This window comes from Acipenser ruthenus, chromosome 3 (assembly GCF_902713425.1).
Source record: "Acipenser ruthenus chromosome 3, fAciRut3.2 maternal haplotype, whole genome shotgun sequence".
Taxonomy (NCBI): domain Eukaryota; kingdom Metazoa; phylum Chordata; class Actinopteri; order Acipenseriformes; family Acipenseridae; genus Acipenser; species Acipenser ruthenus.
The window spans coordinates 25,747,812-25,764,192 of record NC_081191.1 but is presented as its reverse complement, the minus strand read 5'-3'; positions in this window follow the sequence as shown (position 1 = coordinate 25,764,192).

The window sequence follows — 16,381 nt, the reverse complement described above, 5'->3', positions numbered from 1 at the left end:
CTGCTTAACAAATGCTTATACAGGTCCCGCCCCCCCGTGGCTCACAACCATGATGTTTGTGTGCCAGGTGAGTCATACAGTCAGTCAGGGGAGCAGCCAGGCTGTGCAAAGTTATCGTTTTTTGCTGGTGATTTTACTAAGTGTCACATTAGCTCTGGTTTTGGAGGTCCTGCTTGTAGGGGAGGCAAAACACCAAGGACTGTTTCTTCACATAGTGCTATAGTGAACCCACTGGGTTACTAAGTAAGGTGGGTCTTTGATCAAGGTATAGTTAACACATACAAATATATTTATACATCAATGTAACCGACAGTATACATTTATTTTCATTTTTAATAATAAAAAAAGATCTCATAATTTTCTTTTAGTAAATAATCTGTTTAGCAATCCCCCACTATCCTTATGCAATGGGCAGTCACAAATATGATGTGTCATATTATTGAAGCCTATAGGAAAGATAATTAAAAAAAAAAAAAAAAGAAGCTGATTTTATTACCCGTCTCACTGTGGACATTGTTGGGAGATAATGCTAGTTAAGGAGGCCGCACACAAAATTGCATGTGTCCCACTGTCAAATAATACTGTGCCAAGCAAAGACTTTGAAGACTTGTCATAGGATCGAGGTTTTCAGCTGAATGAACGGCTTTGCTCTCCAAACTGATTCTGAACAACAGTATGCATTTTTATAGGTATTGTAACTTTATTGTGTTAATCCTCCTACATTTGATTGATACAGTGAGGATGTTGTATTCGTGTGGTGGAACTTTGGCTTAAAATTTAAGGTAGAAGTATTAGGTTCAGTCTGTATCAGTTTCACAACAGCAATAAAAGAGTTTGTGTAACCACAGAGTTGGATTGTAGGCATCATTTTTTATTAGAGCTTAATTTATTAAGTGTTTTGTACGTTTTCAAGTCAGACCCCCTCATCAGTTTTACTCCCAAAATGGTATAATTATTGTTTCAAAATACAGCAGTTTATATGTAGCTACCTAATTAGTGAGACTTTTGTTGGAATTAATGCTGGTAGGCCTAAGATTCTTGACCAATCAATACAGTACTTGGTGAAAGTAGGTGCAGATGAAACGTTTCGTATGACAGGCTTTTAAAATCGGAAAAAGACTTTGTCCACCAGAAGCCAGTAGCTGGACGTCATCCACTGTCAAACCTCTGGCACTAGTACAACACAAACCTTCTCTTATGCTATTGATTACATGATATCAGAGCAAAGCTTGAATTCATAGTAAAACATAGGCATGCATGGTAAGCAACAAAGAAGTTTGGTTAAGTTTGTTTTACTACAAAAGAAAGTTTCTATCTATAAAAACAATATCACGTTTTAAGGCCAAGAAACAACTACTATATAGTGTTAAATTGTCCACAATGTATAATAAAAGCTAAATGAAGTACAGGCACTTCATTTTTAAATTACTAAAGCTGATTTTCCCAGAGTTAATGCCCTGGTGTTTTATGTCTGTGCAATAGACTTAGTTTCCTCCTTTTACTTTCAGGCATCTCCCTTAATTGTATCTCTAAAATGTTGAGATAAATAATTAGTCCAAGTAAAAAAGAATCGCTAAGGTGGGGAGTGATTTAAAAAAGTCTCAGAAACCCTGGACTAGACCAATACATCTTGCAACCTTAGAATAGAACGAACCTGCTTTTGTAAAGAAAAATTGCTGCCATTAAGAATAGTCCTTTTAATAAATTCTGCAAACAACATACTGTAAATATTTAATGGATACAATCTTATAGTTTTATTTTATTTAAAGATAATAAATCAATTTAGTATATCATAACTTAAATTGCAGAAGGCTTTGGGACATAGTGCCCAAGAACTTTTGTAATTTCCTGTAACTAATGTGATTTTATGATTCCAAACAATCGCAGCTACAAATTACTTCCTCCAAAATTCCCACCTTAAGAAAGCAAATACAGGTTTTCCATTTAATATGGTTCTTTCTTAAACAAAAATGGGCAACTAGCATAAAGAATACAGCTGCATTTCAAGATAATTTCTATCATCTATTAGCTGTTTACGTGAAAAAAAACTGCCAGAAGTAGTAAAGACAGACTTGAATTGTGAATTAAAACTTCCTGCCAAGGACAGTATGTAAGACTTTGCATGGTCAATGTCAAGTTTTATTGTGCAGCTGATGATAATTATTATTGCGAATACAATACTTGCCCAAACCTGTTGCTTTGATTCCAGTTGCCAACAAGCTGAGAAATGCTTTATCATTCATTCGTGACATTCACATGGGAAACCTGTTTTCTCCTGCTGTTTCTGATAGTCACGTGTACTGCAATAGATTAATAGTGAAGGGTTTACAATGAGGCTCAAGTAAATTGCATTGATCTGTTCCACTTGTGCATTCATATGAGAGCTGCTCTCTGTACACATTATGACAAATGACCATGGCAAGAACAGCCCTTCAGTACATTAGCACAGATGTGCACTTTCAACAATAGCCTCCTTACAAAAATCCACCTCCAGAAATATGAATCGTCTTCAAATTACAGAATTTTTCTTCAACTGGGTATTTTATTATAAAATAGAATTGAGTTAAGTCATAGGCTGTTTTATTTAGAAATCAAATTCACTGCATCTTGGCCTTGGGGGGATCACAGTTATTTGAGTGTGTTGGTATTCTTCAGGTTTCTGTGTGTGATATCATGGACGTAGATTTGTCTTTTGACCGATTCAGATAGGGTCATCTCTTGCAACTCATTCTTAGGCATTGGCTGTAGGAAAATCCCAGCTACAGTATTCTGCAATCAGCAGTCGCTGTAACTCTGTTTTTCAATACCCTTTTATTCCCCAAATTGTAATTTGATATTCAGTACTTGACTTGTATTGTGCAATCTCTCCTATTTCCCTTCACAATAGGGAACTATTCAAGAAGAAAGTGCCATAAACAAATACTTTTCTTACACTGAACACTGCATTCGATAGCACATTCAGTTCCACTTGATCTGTGCATGAGTACAAACACCAAAAATAAAGCAGCATACACCAGTAACAAGCATGTGTAAAGCAGATTCTGGTTTGCTTTTCATTGCTTTGTACTTGCCTTTGCACGCACAATGTCAGGATGATATAATTTAGGACTTACAACTCTTACACATTTTTGTCAGTTGTCAAGTTGAACAGTAGAGAGTCTATCTAAATGATGCAACCATTTATATCTTACAAATAGCACCAAGCCTGGCATATTCTGGTGTATTCTCCCTATCCCTAAGGGGAGAAAAAACGTGACAATCCCGCCATGCATGATTGAGATCCAAAAACATGCCGGATTGAATTCAGATCCAAAAGAAGACTGTTGCTGCCAAGATTTAACTGTGTAATTAAGTATGTCCCAAAAATATTTTTGAAAACCTGTACTGATACTGTGCTAATGCAAATAAAGAAACAATAATATTGTATTCCTTATTGACCGCCTTGCTATAGCAATATAAAGCATCCTGACTCTCTCCAAAAGTAGTTAATAACTAAAGTTCGTGAGGAGGGTCAGACACCATTCACCGCATCACCAATTTCAATCATTCAATTCGCACATTAGCTAACCAAGATTGCTAGTACTACATATACCGTCTTCACTTACCTCTCATTGCATCTCGATTTCATCGTACATGCACGCATCATGGAGAACTTTCTTGATTATTCCGTTTTGTTGGATGATGATCATTTTGCCATTTCCCTGGAGCTGAGATCTACTCAACCAGTTCAACCAGCTGAACCAGCTCCTCCCAGGTCAACTCCACGACAACTTCGATCGGCAGTGTTTACCACTCCAACCTTCTCTGCTCAGACGTCTGCTTCTCCAGAACCATCACCGGCTCCTTTGTCTCTTCCCTGTCTCCCAGCACAACAACCGGCTCCCTCTCCTGTTCGCCGCTGCTCCTGCTTGGACACTCGTTCCTCTGCAACTCCTGACATCAGAGACTGGCGCCAGCATTATCTCCGTAGCAACTACATAGGACCGCAAAGGGTTAACCCCATTGGGGTTGCAGTAAGGAAATACTCGGGCAAAAAGAGTGATAATCGACCTTTCCACTCCCCATAACTCCACCACCTCAGCATCAATAGTTTAATCCCTCACAAACATTTCTACCTGCAATATGCAACAATTGACCACACCATATCTTTAATCAAAATTGCTGGGAAAAATGCACGGCTGGGTAAAGCCGATGTATCAAATGCATTTAAAATCATGCCCATTGATCCCGTGCTCTGGCACCCCTTCGGAGTACAGTGGAACTCCAAAATGTACTTTTCCGTTCGCCTGAAGAAGATATTTAATACCCTGTCAGAACCCACGTGCTGGATCCTTCTTAACAACTACCGCATTCCTTTTCTGCTGCATTTCCTGGATGATTGACTTTCCCCACGCCCCCCCTGCCCAGAACATAACAATTCTTAAATCTTTATTTCTAAATCTCAGCATCCCCTTAGCACCAGAAAAGACCTTGAGTCCTCTCACTTTCATCAAGTTTCTAGGTATCACCCTGGATTCTCAATCTTTTTCAGCTTTGCTCCCCCTGGAAAAAATAGATCATATTATGGCTATTATTTCCACTTTTCTTTCTGGTCCACCTTCTACCAAATGTGATCTTCTGTCCCTGATAGGCCATTTGAACTATGCCATGAGAATAATTCCTCAAGAAAGAGCTTTCATCTCCTACCTTCTTCTCCTGATCCCTTCCGTTGATTGCCTTAATGACGTCATATTCCTGGACTCTTTTTGCCATGAGGAACTCCGCCTGTAGGAGCTCCTACTAAAAGAATAGAATGGCATTACTTTCTTTTACGACGACTGTCTCCTGCTGCCCGAAAACATTCAGCTATTCACAGATACAGCTCCCTCTCTCGGCTTTGGAGGATACTATAAAGGAACATGGTTTTCTGCTCCATGGCCCGAAGAATTCAGCACCATTCCTACACCCGATCAGTCCTTGTCATTGTACGAGATGTATCTGGTCGCTGTAGCCACATTCCTTTGGGGGTCCTCCTGGGCCCAAAAATCCATTCTGATCCACTCAGATAATTCAGCTACAGTCCAAATTATCAACAAAGGTCATTCATCCTCCCACCATATAATGAAAATATTCAGAAGGATTACCTGGTTATCTGTTACTCATCAGTTCATTCTTAGAGCTCAACACATTCAATCAATCTTTATTTCATACATCACAAAGCGGCCACCTGATTCTCTTTCTCATTTTCAAATGCAGAGATTGAGGGCATTAGCACCAGAAGCCAACCTCCTGCCAACTCAGATTCCTCCCTTTTCAGCCCTGACATTCCTGTGAGCCACCCGTTGCATTCCCTGGTTCTGCAGGCTCAAGAAACAGCTCTTCTCGGCATCGCTCCCCGCTCACTGCAAACGTACTGGTCATCCATGAATTGGTTTAAAAATGTTCATATTGCATTCAACATTCCCTTCCCTTCATTTTCAATGCAAGTAGTATCATCCTTTATTATGTCCCTTAAAAACAGAACTATAAGAGTTTCCTCCATCAAAGTTTCAATTTCCGGTATCCAGTTGTTCCACAAACTCATTTTCGGTGCCCCCAGCTCTACACTCAGCAACTCACAAATCTCTCTAATTCTGAAAGGGCTTCAACGATCAGAATCTCCATCTGCCCAGTCTCGCCTACCTATCACCGTCAATGTACTCTCCCAGTGCATCTCATTCATTCACTCCGACTACTCTTCCAAGCTTTTAGATAAAAACCTTAGAAGCCCTTTTTCTCTTAGCCTTCTTCAGGTTCCTTAGGTGCTCAGAGTTTACTTCACATTCAAATGAATTCAACCCCCAGATTCAACCCTCTATCTCCGACCTATCTATCTAATACCCTTTCCTTCCTGCTCAAAAGAAGTAAAACTGACCAGTAAAGAAAGGGTTCCCTAATCTATTTGTTTAAATTAAATCCTATATTAGCCCCTACGAACCCCTTCTCTTTTTTCTCCAACTCTGCCTTTCTCAGGGCGCATCACGCTCAGACCCACTGTTTATTAACAAAATGGAGCAATTGTCACCCGCCATTGGTTCCTCTTTCACCTTCGCCAGATTCTTTCAAGGTCTGGATTTGCAGCCGGGCAGTTCTCCGTTCACTGCTTCAGGATCGGAGCAGCTTCTTCAGCTTCTCGCCACGGAGTTCCAGACTCCCTTATCAAACAGTTAGGTCATTGGTCCTCTAGAGTTTACCAAGTTTACGTTAGAGTCACAAACATGCATTGCAAGTGAGTGGATTCAACTGTGTGGTTTTTTATTATTGCTTTTATTTTTATTTTTTGAAAACCTGGCCTTATTGGTCACGTGTTTCTGGAAATTTCCAGACAGGCTACAATTAGCTGTCCCGGCATTTCTATGACCAATTCTCTACCTACTGCATGCAGCATATTCACAATTGACTATTGAGATGCCGGGAACCAACGAAGTACAAGAAGCTTGATAACATGCGAACTCAAGATGTGCAAAAGATTGCTATGTTTATTCTTTACGCATTCAATTAAAATATCATACATAATTCATGTTTTTCAATGTGTAAAACACCAAGTCCACAGATTATCTGGAGTGGTGGATATATGTATAGAAATGGGAGTGATATAATCTAAAATGCTGGTTTTTCCCTTTTTTCAAATAAGACAAATCTGGAAATTGTAATTTATTCTCATGACTTTCATAGCATATTGACATATCCTACTTTTTATGGGGAACTTGGTTTCACGGCAGTGTGAATTGACTGATGTCAAATGAGTTTTCCAAGCAAATGCCATCTGACACTATTGCTTAATGCTTTTGAACCCCTAGGCTAGGTAATGAGTATTAGCTGACACAGTTTCTTGGTCACTGAAACTGTGACTGCCTTTAGGCACAAGGAACCACATTTATTGAATATTCTAGTTATTTCATTTTTTTTTCATTTTGTTAGGATTTTTTTCGGGCCATTAATGCTTATTAATCAGTGCATATAATATGAAATATATAAAACCAATAAGACAAATAAATATACAAAATATATCAATTCCATAGGCAGTTTCCATGTGTAACATATAAGTCACAACCTACATGAATACATGCATAGTTTTCTTGCAGCAAGCAGCAAACGCTAATGTTACAGTTAAGCCTTCATTAATGTTTGAGAAAAAATACAACTATTATTATTATTATTATTATTTATTTCTTAGCAGACGCCCTTATCCAGGGCGACTTACAATCATAAGCAAATACATTTCAAGTGTTACAATACAAGTAATACAATAAGAGCAAGAAATACAATAACTTTTGTTCAAGCTTTTGTTCAACTACATTGTATACTGGGATTTTCTGGCTTTATAGCAAGTGTGCAGTTTATGCTTGATTGATAAAGTAGTATAAATAAACCCATTTTAAAGTATGATCAATCCTACTGTTATTTTTTTTATTTTTTTTTGCTTTACCCCTCTGCTTTTAGCATACCAGAGGGATGTGTGTTATAAAAGGTGTGTTAAGTAAACTGCTCAGTCATGCGCACAATACACAGGGTAAGTGCAATACACAGGGTGCACATTATATATAAAATAATGGTACTGGTATATACTGTGGCAAAGTGGGGTGTGCTGTGCAACTTTTTGAGACCTTTCACACTGTCTTGTATAAATGAACACTGGACCACAGGTATTTTTCGCAAAACAGGGCAGTGCCTGTACATTTATTTTAATTTACAAACAAAACAAACAAAACAAAACTTAACTTCACCTGGAAGTTTTAACTAAACCTTTACCTAATTTTAATAACTGTATAAATCAGATGACTATGCCATTTACCGGTGACCAAATACCATAAAAGTATACAGTGCCTTTCAAGTCTGAAAACACAGGTCTCTCCCCAGGCCTTAACACGGACAAAACCCACACATCTGGACCTGCTTATATACCCCTGCCTTAATTACTAGCAGGCGTCCCTAATTACATGAATAAAACAATTAAACCTGTGGCTGTGTAAAGCAGCCACAAAACGCATTCCCCAGTGTGCAGGGCATCTGCCCTGTCACAATACATAGAGTATATATAGCATGGGCAAACATTATATCTGAAATATGATCTGATACATTTGAAACATTTAAAGTCTGAGCAAGCCACTTGTGGGTAACCGTTCTGACCTGACATGGGGGTGGGTATTGTAAATTAGTCTAGATGTCATGCTGAATAATGGTTGGTGATGTGTTTTTTTTCTTTGCATGTTGGTTAGTATAACATATTGTTTAGCATGCATGCTACCTTTTTGCATTTTGGTTGAAAGTGGAAAGGTATAAATGTGAAGTCACCAGTTATGAAACTTCTGAATTACAATATTCTAAATCTTCAGAAATTCTAAAAAAACAAACAGGGAGTAACAGACATCTACAACATGATGAGGATCATTGTAATCAAACCTGATTGGGTGAGATTTTATCAATAAAATTACTATACAAACTAGTACAATTATACTACCACATAAGAATTTTTTCAGGAGAAACAGCTCCCCAAATTTTGTCGATCCCAGGTTGAACAAGGTACTCTAATAAATCAAATTCTGTGAAATAAGATAACCAGCATGCCTGCTATAAAAAATAATATTTCATAAAGAAAATCATCCATGGGAGCAAATCTAGAAATACATGCTGCCAAAAGAAACACACCAAATAATTACTATGAGATGTAAGACGTGGATGCAGTAACACAAAATACATTCTTAAATTTACTAAAGAAAACATTTGTGATGGAGAATTCGAAACTATTTGGAACATGTTCAAGTCAAAGCTGATTAATGTGCTAATTTCCCTTGTATAATTGTTATAAAGAATTAGAAAGAAAATTGCAAGTTATTAAAACCGGGTGTGAAGACTTGAGCAGTGATATGCTGGAACCTTTTGGCTCAACAGAACCATTGTTGTTTTATTTGTCAGACAGACCTACTGTACACCACGGAGTAAAACATATGCAAAAATAATAAAGAATACACTTTTTTCAACAAAGATTTACAGAATGTTTGTAACCAATCCAAAACATTTTTTTTGGTTTTAAAACATGTATGTGCACTAGACTACATTTTGAATAAATATTGAAGATTAACACAATATGTGCCTTACTGTACATGTATGCCTGTTTAAAAATAAGGCTACAATCTACAGTATATTAGATATGTATGTTTTTGGCCATCGTTTAAACTTTAAGCTCCTTCATGTAATTTAAGGTCTTCATGCACAAATTAAGATTTTCCGTTTATGATAACAAATAATACCCTCAGGTCGCTGACCAGCCAGATAACTGATCTGGTCTTTCATCCTTCACCTTTGACCTGGGACACTTAATGAAACCTCAGTCATTTAAAATGTACTAATTGGTACTTTCTTTAAGTAAACTACAGAATTTCACCAAACTAAACATTAATAATAATACTATTGTAAAGCATTTTATTTAACTACTGGGAACTCTAAACAAACAAACTATCTTAATAAAACGACAGTCACAGCCTACAATGCTCACATTAACATGTATATTTTTAAGTTTAAGACTTAAAGATGTAAGTGCACTCCTCATTAAAGCCTAAACAACCAAATGGCACATTAATACAGACAAATAGGGCCCTGTTAGCATTCAAAATGATGCATTCCAGGCAAAAGGCCAAACGAATTTACAACACTTCAAGTGTTTCTACATAAGAACATTTCCACTGAAGAATATGTAAATACTGCACTAATCAAAGGTTCCGGAATTGCAAATGCCACAAAAGGTTATGACCTGAAGCCCTGCTAATAGACGACCGAGGGCGTACTCGAAGCAGGAACGAGTGACAGCTACCACAGGGTGTTTTGCATGAAAAGGACCTCTGGTAAGTGACCTCTGCCTCCTCCTTTTCAATTCCATGACAGTAATGAATGTAAAGGGGTGTTTATGCATATCAACTGTTATTTACACCTAAACAGAACCAAAAATGGTGCCCTGTCCTCCACTTATCTTAAGACATTATGTGGACAGTTTTGTATTGCATTTATAAAACAAGGTGAACGTATCAAGAGTTTACCCTGGTGATTAAATACCCCACACAAACTTTATTTAAGACCCAGTTACTTAAAGTTACTTTTAAGTGTCATTTGCAAACTTTGTTCATAAAGTTAATAGCAGTACTGTTTTTTTTTTTTGCATTTTCAGAATTCCCTTTTTTGTGTGAAATAACCATTAATTTGCCCAAAGCACTCCCTGGTTATGTGAATATCTAAGTTCAGCTCCAGTATGGACCGTACTCCTTGCAATGCCTGGGTGCATGATTACTGAGCTGTACAGAGCAAAGTGGGCATGGGCTTCATGGATAACACTATATGCTCCTTGGAGAGCTTTGGCAGGGGAAGAGGTAAAATGAACCATATGAATAATGTGAAAAGAAAGGAGTTTGGCATACTGTTAAAATATTGCCATTATTCTGCATATACTGCATACTGTTAAAATATTGCCATTATACTGCAGGGCAGGTAAATGTAAAGGTAAAAAATGTATTGCTGGAGGCTCCAGAGTGGCGCATCCAGTAAAGGCGCTCCGCGTGGAGTGCAGGATGCGCCCTATAGCCTGGAGATCGCAAGTTCGAGTCCAGGCTATGTCATTGCCAACCGTGACCGGGGGTTCCTAGGGGGCGCCACACAATTGGCTGAGTGCCGCCCGGGTAGGGAGGGCTTAGGTCGGCAGGGCAATCCACGGTTCACCACGCACCAGCGACCCCTGTGGCTGTTAGGGCGCCTGCAGGTTTGCAGTAGAGCCATTCAGATCTGTGTAGCCATTCAGATCGGCACTATAGGTCTGGCAGCTTCGTTGTGGATCCGCAGTGCGAAAAATGACGGATTGGCAGGAACACGTTTCGGAGGACGCGTGTTTCAGCCTCCATTTCCTGCGTCTCTGGGAAATTGGGCATTCCAAATTGGGGAGAAAACCGAGGAAAAAACCACTGGAGACGACTAAATAATAATAATAATAATAAAAGTATTGCTTTTGTACAGGGTTTTAAAGCAGAAAAACATCCATTAATGTTGCAATTGAATATTCTATAATTATGACTGTGGGTAATAACTTCACAACACATAGAATATTTTGGAGTGGTAGTCTGCAAACCACATGGTTACCGTTTCTATTTCTGTCACAGATAAGGAGTTGAAAAACTTGTGCTTTGAGAACATTCTGCTGCATCTTTTGTGATAATACATTTTAGCACACACATTTGGGTGGATTGACAGAACAAAATTATGTGTTATTAGCTAGGCCTTCCTCACTTGTGTGAATAATTTCCTATTATCATGTAATGCTGTTATGCCTTTAGCATATCATACTTTTGCGGTTTCAGGATTTGTTAAATCTAAAGTATGCAAATAACTATTCACTGGGCACCACTCTGAAAGTGAAAATTACTCCTAGGACATACAATGACATTTAACAGCTCCTTTACTAATGTGTGCTTAATAGCCAAAAAGTGATTAGAATTAGAATTAATGACATTTTGTACATTCCCACAACATTAGTTTCCCTTTGTTAATACTAGATGCTAATACTTATTTCTGATAAACGTACAGCTTAAGAAACACTGACAGAAATCCTTCTCTCTGATATGACTTTGAAAATGTATTCAAGAAAACTAAAAATATGTACAGTAATTCCCTCAATTTGAGGTTTATTTTGGCCAGTGGGCTCCAGCATTCAGATAGTGATCATTTAGGTTCATAGAGGTTAACCATCCCCACTGTGTTTGCAAATCTAATTTTTTTTCTAAATTCAGCAAACAACAGTAGTTCTGCTGTTTTTCAGATTAGTTTATATTAACATAGGAAATGTTGGAAACAAGAAGAGGCCATTCAGCCCATCAAGGCTCGTCTATTGCTGGGAATACCATGAGCCCCAAGGCAAAAGCTACACGTTTTATTTTATTTTATTAATATAGCGTTTTAACTGTTACAACTTCATCTTAGCTGTGTGTTCAACGATGCAAATGTTAGCTCTAAGATGTGTTCTCCACATGCTAGTACATGTTGCTAGCTTCTGTCAGCAGGCAACACTTCTGTCAACACTGTTCAGAAGTCTTTGTGTTGTTGAACTCAGCCCTGCCATCCCATGCAGTGTTACTCTTCGTAATTAACTTATTTTCAGGAATACTTTTACTCTGCTTCCATTTATGTCCTCTAGTCCTACTCTGTGCTTTTGAAATTTAAATGTGTTTAACCTTATCTGTACCATTTGGTATTGTACAGAATAAACTTAAATCTCCCATAATCATCTCTTCTCTATACCGAAAATATTTGATTATTTTACTTAGTATGCACATCTCATAAAATTAATTTCTTATTTTATAGAAAAAAAAGAAGAAAAAAAACTTGCACTCATTGGATAATAGATGTGTCAACTTTAAGGTTGGCTTCTGCTCTCGTCCCTTTCCCAAGGGAGCAGTAGCCTTCAAAAGTTGAACTTGTGCTGCTGTTGATAAAATATGATAGAAATTATTGGCAGGCAGTAGTTGTTCTAATGCTTGGCTAGCTCTTGTGTACTAGTGGGTGTGCCACCACTATAATGACTGCCATACTCTCCTAACTCTATTTGGGAGCATTCATGCTAAGGAGTCAAGAACATATTCTGACAGGTTATGAAAACTTGTATAACCCTTTTTAAAGCTTTTTGACCAATGTCTTCATCAGAGCAGTACATGAAACATGCATCTCAGACCTTAAATACATACCGCACCCACTGTCATAGCTATGACAATTGGTTGTATGTGATAATCTATTATAAAATTAATACTCATTATATCTTTAGGTTAAATAATTGATTGACTCAAATATTAACAACTTTTTAAATATACAGTCAATTAGTAAAACAATGATCAAGAGCATGTCCAATTAGCATCATCAGTTATTACAATTGTATACAATCAGACCGGTGTGCAGAAGAAGCTAAGATTATATTAGTTATTCCATATTAATGAGGACCAATCTCATCAATTGGCAAACATGAATGAATAGCTCATTGGGCACATACATAATGTTATTTACATTTAAATAGTGAGCAGATAGTTTTGTTGATTGTTTGAGTAGTATTGTTCCTTGGGATAACAAAATACTGAGTTCAAGTCATGTGATTTCATAAAAACACAAGGTGCTCAGTGTTTGATGTTTTAGTTGAGTTAAAATTGCCAAAATGAGTTGATTAAGAATCTGTATATAGCCTTTCGAAAAGACATGATTTTAATTAATGCAAGAACAGCGAAAGATATGATCATGCCCCGCTTGAGTAATGAAGATCACCTGGTTGCTATCGGCATGACTGAAGGCAGCCTGTCTGTGAGAGAAGTTGCCCAGAGAATGAGATGTTCTGCTTCACAATCAGACTGGTCCAGAGAAATTAGGAAACCGGCTCTTTGAGGGACAGGCCATGTCCTGGAAGGCAGAGGGTCACCACACCGGCCCAGGACCATGATGCTGACTGTTGCGTTGTTCAAGTGTGACGGCGGTGGAAGTGTGATGATGTGGAGAGGAATCTCCTTTAACACAAGAACACCTTTGGTGCAGATTGAGGGCAACCTTACTGCTCAGCGATACATTCACAAAGTCCTTGAGATAACAGTTTTTCCGTTCCTGCAAGCCAATCCGGAAGTGTCGATTTTCCAGCAGGACAATTCAAGACCACACAGTGTTAGGATTACAATAGCACAACTTCAAGAAAACAATGTCGAGGTCTTGCCGTGGCCAGCTTTTTCTCCTGACCTGAGTCTAATAGAACATCTGTGGGACCAAATCGCCAATGCCATCCACAGGAGACAACCGCAACCAGCTAACCTTCGCCAGCTGGCTGCAGCTGCACAGGAAGAGTGGCGGAACATCCCACAGCAGTCTATCCAGAGGCTGATCAGGTCTATGCGTCACCACTGCCAGGATTGTGTTAATGCTCAAGGAGGTCATACCTGATACTAACTTTATAATGTTTTCATTTTGACAGTGTGTACGTTTCATACTGAAAATTTATCACTATTCTTTGATCTGTATTTTTTTCACAATTTCTGTCTATACTAGAGGGTATATATGCAGCAAAATGTAGATCAGTGAAGCACTGACAAACGAGTAGCACTATGAAATCACCTTAATGCAAGCCAAGTGGAAGCGAGGTCTGTATTCACCAGATCTCTTACTGTTTGTTGTAATTGCCAACATCCCACACCTCCAGAGTGATATATGGGAAATGACAGGGCCCAATGTTGATGGACAGCCCAGTCTCTCAGTCAGACAGTTTAAAGAAGGATATGTCATTCTGTTCCACCACCAGATGTCACTGGCATCGTTTCGGTGCTAAATACGTATTGGCAAAATGTCTGTGCCAATGTTGTGAGCACACAGGCTTACATTTCCGTGTTGATTTCTTGGCCGCTTGTGATGGAATGGATTTTTGTCCTTATAGACCTGAATGGTGATTAAGCCTCTTATAGTATCATTGTTTATCACCAAGATAAAAATATGCCCCCCTCTCCCTCCACACCCCACACCCACTAATTTACACTCCCCTGAAACAGATAGTTTTGAAATAGTCACTCGAGTTCTTTCTAGTTGTGTAATTTGTATTTTACTTCTGTATAGGACAACTGTGTCTAAATGCTTAGAGATTTATGGGTTAAAAAATAAATTCCAGATTTAGATATATAAAGATTCTGGATCATTCCATGGGTATTACAGTAGAACCTCAGAGTTATGAACACCAAAGTTACGAACTAACTGATCTACTGAACATCCCACTTTTAGCCGGAAGTATGCAAATCACTCAACCATGTGTGCAATGCAACCAGATAGGCCCTGCTGTAAATTGTGTGCTGGTCATGAAGGCAAAATTGCTGTATCAACAAATGTATCCAGGCAGGTGAGGCAGATTGCAAAGCAAGTACGGACAATTTTAGCAGGAACATTTTAGATTTAAACAAAGCACAGGTTTTTTTTCAAGCCAAGGGAGGCAATGACTGAGCAAGCTACATGAATAATTTTGTGTAAAAACAAGCACTACATTAACCCCCATTTTCCTAGATGTTCGCTACAGTAACAATTTCAATGGAAACTTAAATCTAGCCTTTTCCATGTACAGTCCTGTCTTAAAGACTTTAGAACCATAACAATATCAGTATTGCATTACTGTGCTGTATCCTTGTATTATTCACCAGATTGAGGGTGTAGATAGCAGGTGTATGCATTTATTAAAGCCATTGAAAACTGATTTTCAGAGTTATGGACATTTCAGACATACGAACAGCTTCCATTCCTAAGGTTCTCGTAACTCTGAGATTCTATTGTGGTTTGAATTGTGCAGCAGAATGTGAACTGAATACAGCAAGTGGTTATGTATTACTGGTAACTGTAAGATGATTTATTACCATCAGGGGGTAGTATCTCACCACTGTTACACATTTCAGAATTAGGGAATTAACCCACATAACTTAGAGATAATCAGAATCAAACCAGGAAAGTTCCTATCCCCAGTCTTTTTGGTTGAGTTGTGCCTTCAGAGAAGCTGATATACACTATGAATCACAATCTGTGCTTGAGAAGGGGTCAGCTCATCACAGTTGATATATTAGTCAAGTTTTGAATTGGAATAAAAAAGAATAGGTCTAGTACTAGTCAATTTTTACAAAAAAAGAAACGGGTCAAAAGGAAACAAGGACCCTTAGGATTTATAAGCAGAATTTGTTAGATAGGAGGCTTGTTAAATGTGATGTACTGTACCTTGAAGTTGGCCATTTTTTCTTTTTTCTTGCAGTCTCAGCTCCAGCAAGTACCTATTAAATATAAAGCTGAATATTGTATTTTGGGGTTCACATGTAAAGCTCTATGTCCACTACATTAACAGATTTATTATTTCTTATGTTTTATTAAATGTTTACATTCCACCATAACTGTTCCTATTTCTAATGCCACTCATGTTCCACATCTTCTTACTTTGCTTCCTGTTTTCATATACCCTAAACTTAGCAACACATTCCCTTTACTACAGTCTGGGAAGACTATAATTATTATTATTATTTATTTCTTAGCAGACACCCTTATCCAGGGCGACTTACAATTGTTACAAGATATCACATTATTTTTACATACAATTATATTATTTTTTACACATTATTTTTACATACAATTACCCATTTATACAGTTGGGTTTTTACTGGAGCAATCAAAGTAAAGTACCTTGCTCAAGGGTACAGCAGCAGTGTCCCCCACCTGGGATTGAACCCACGACCCTCCGGTCAAGAGTCCAGAGCCCTAACCACTACTCCACACTGCTGCCCATGCGTAACAAATGAGTAAAAAACAAACCCAATTACCAAATTAACAATCAACAATCTCATTATCG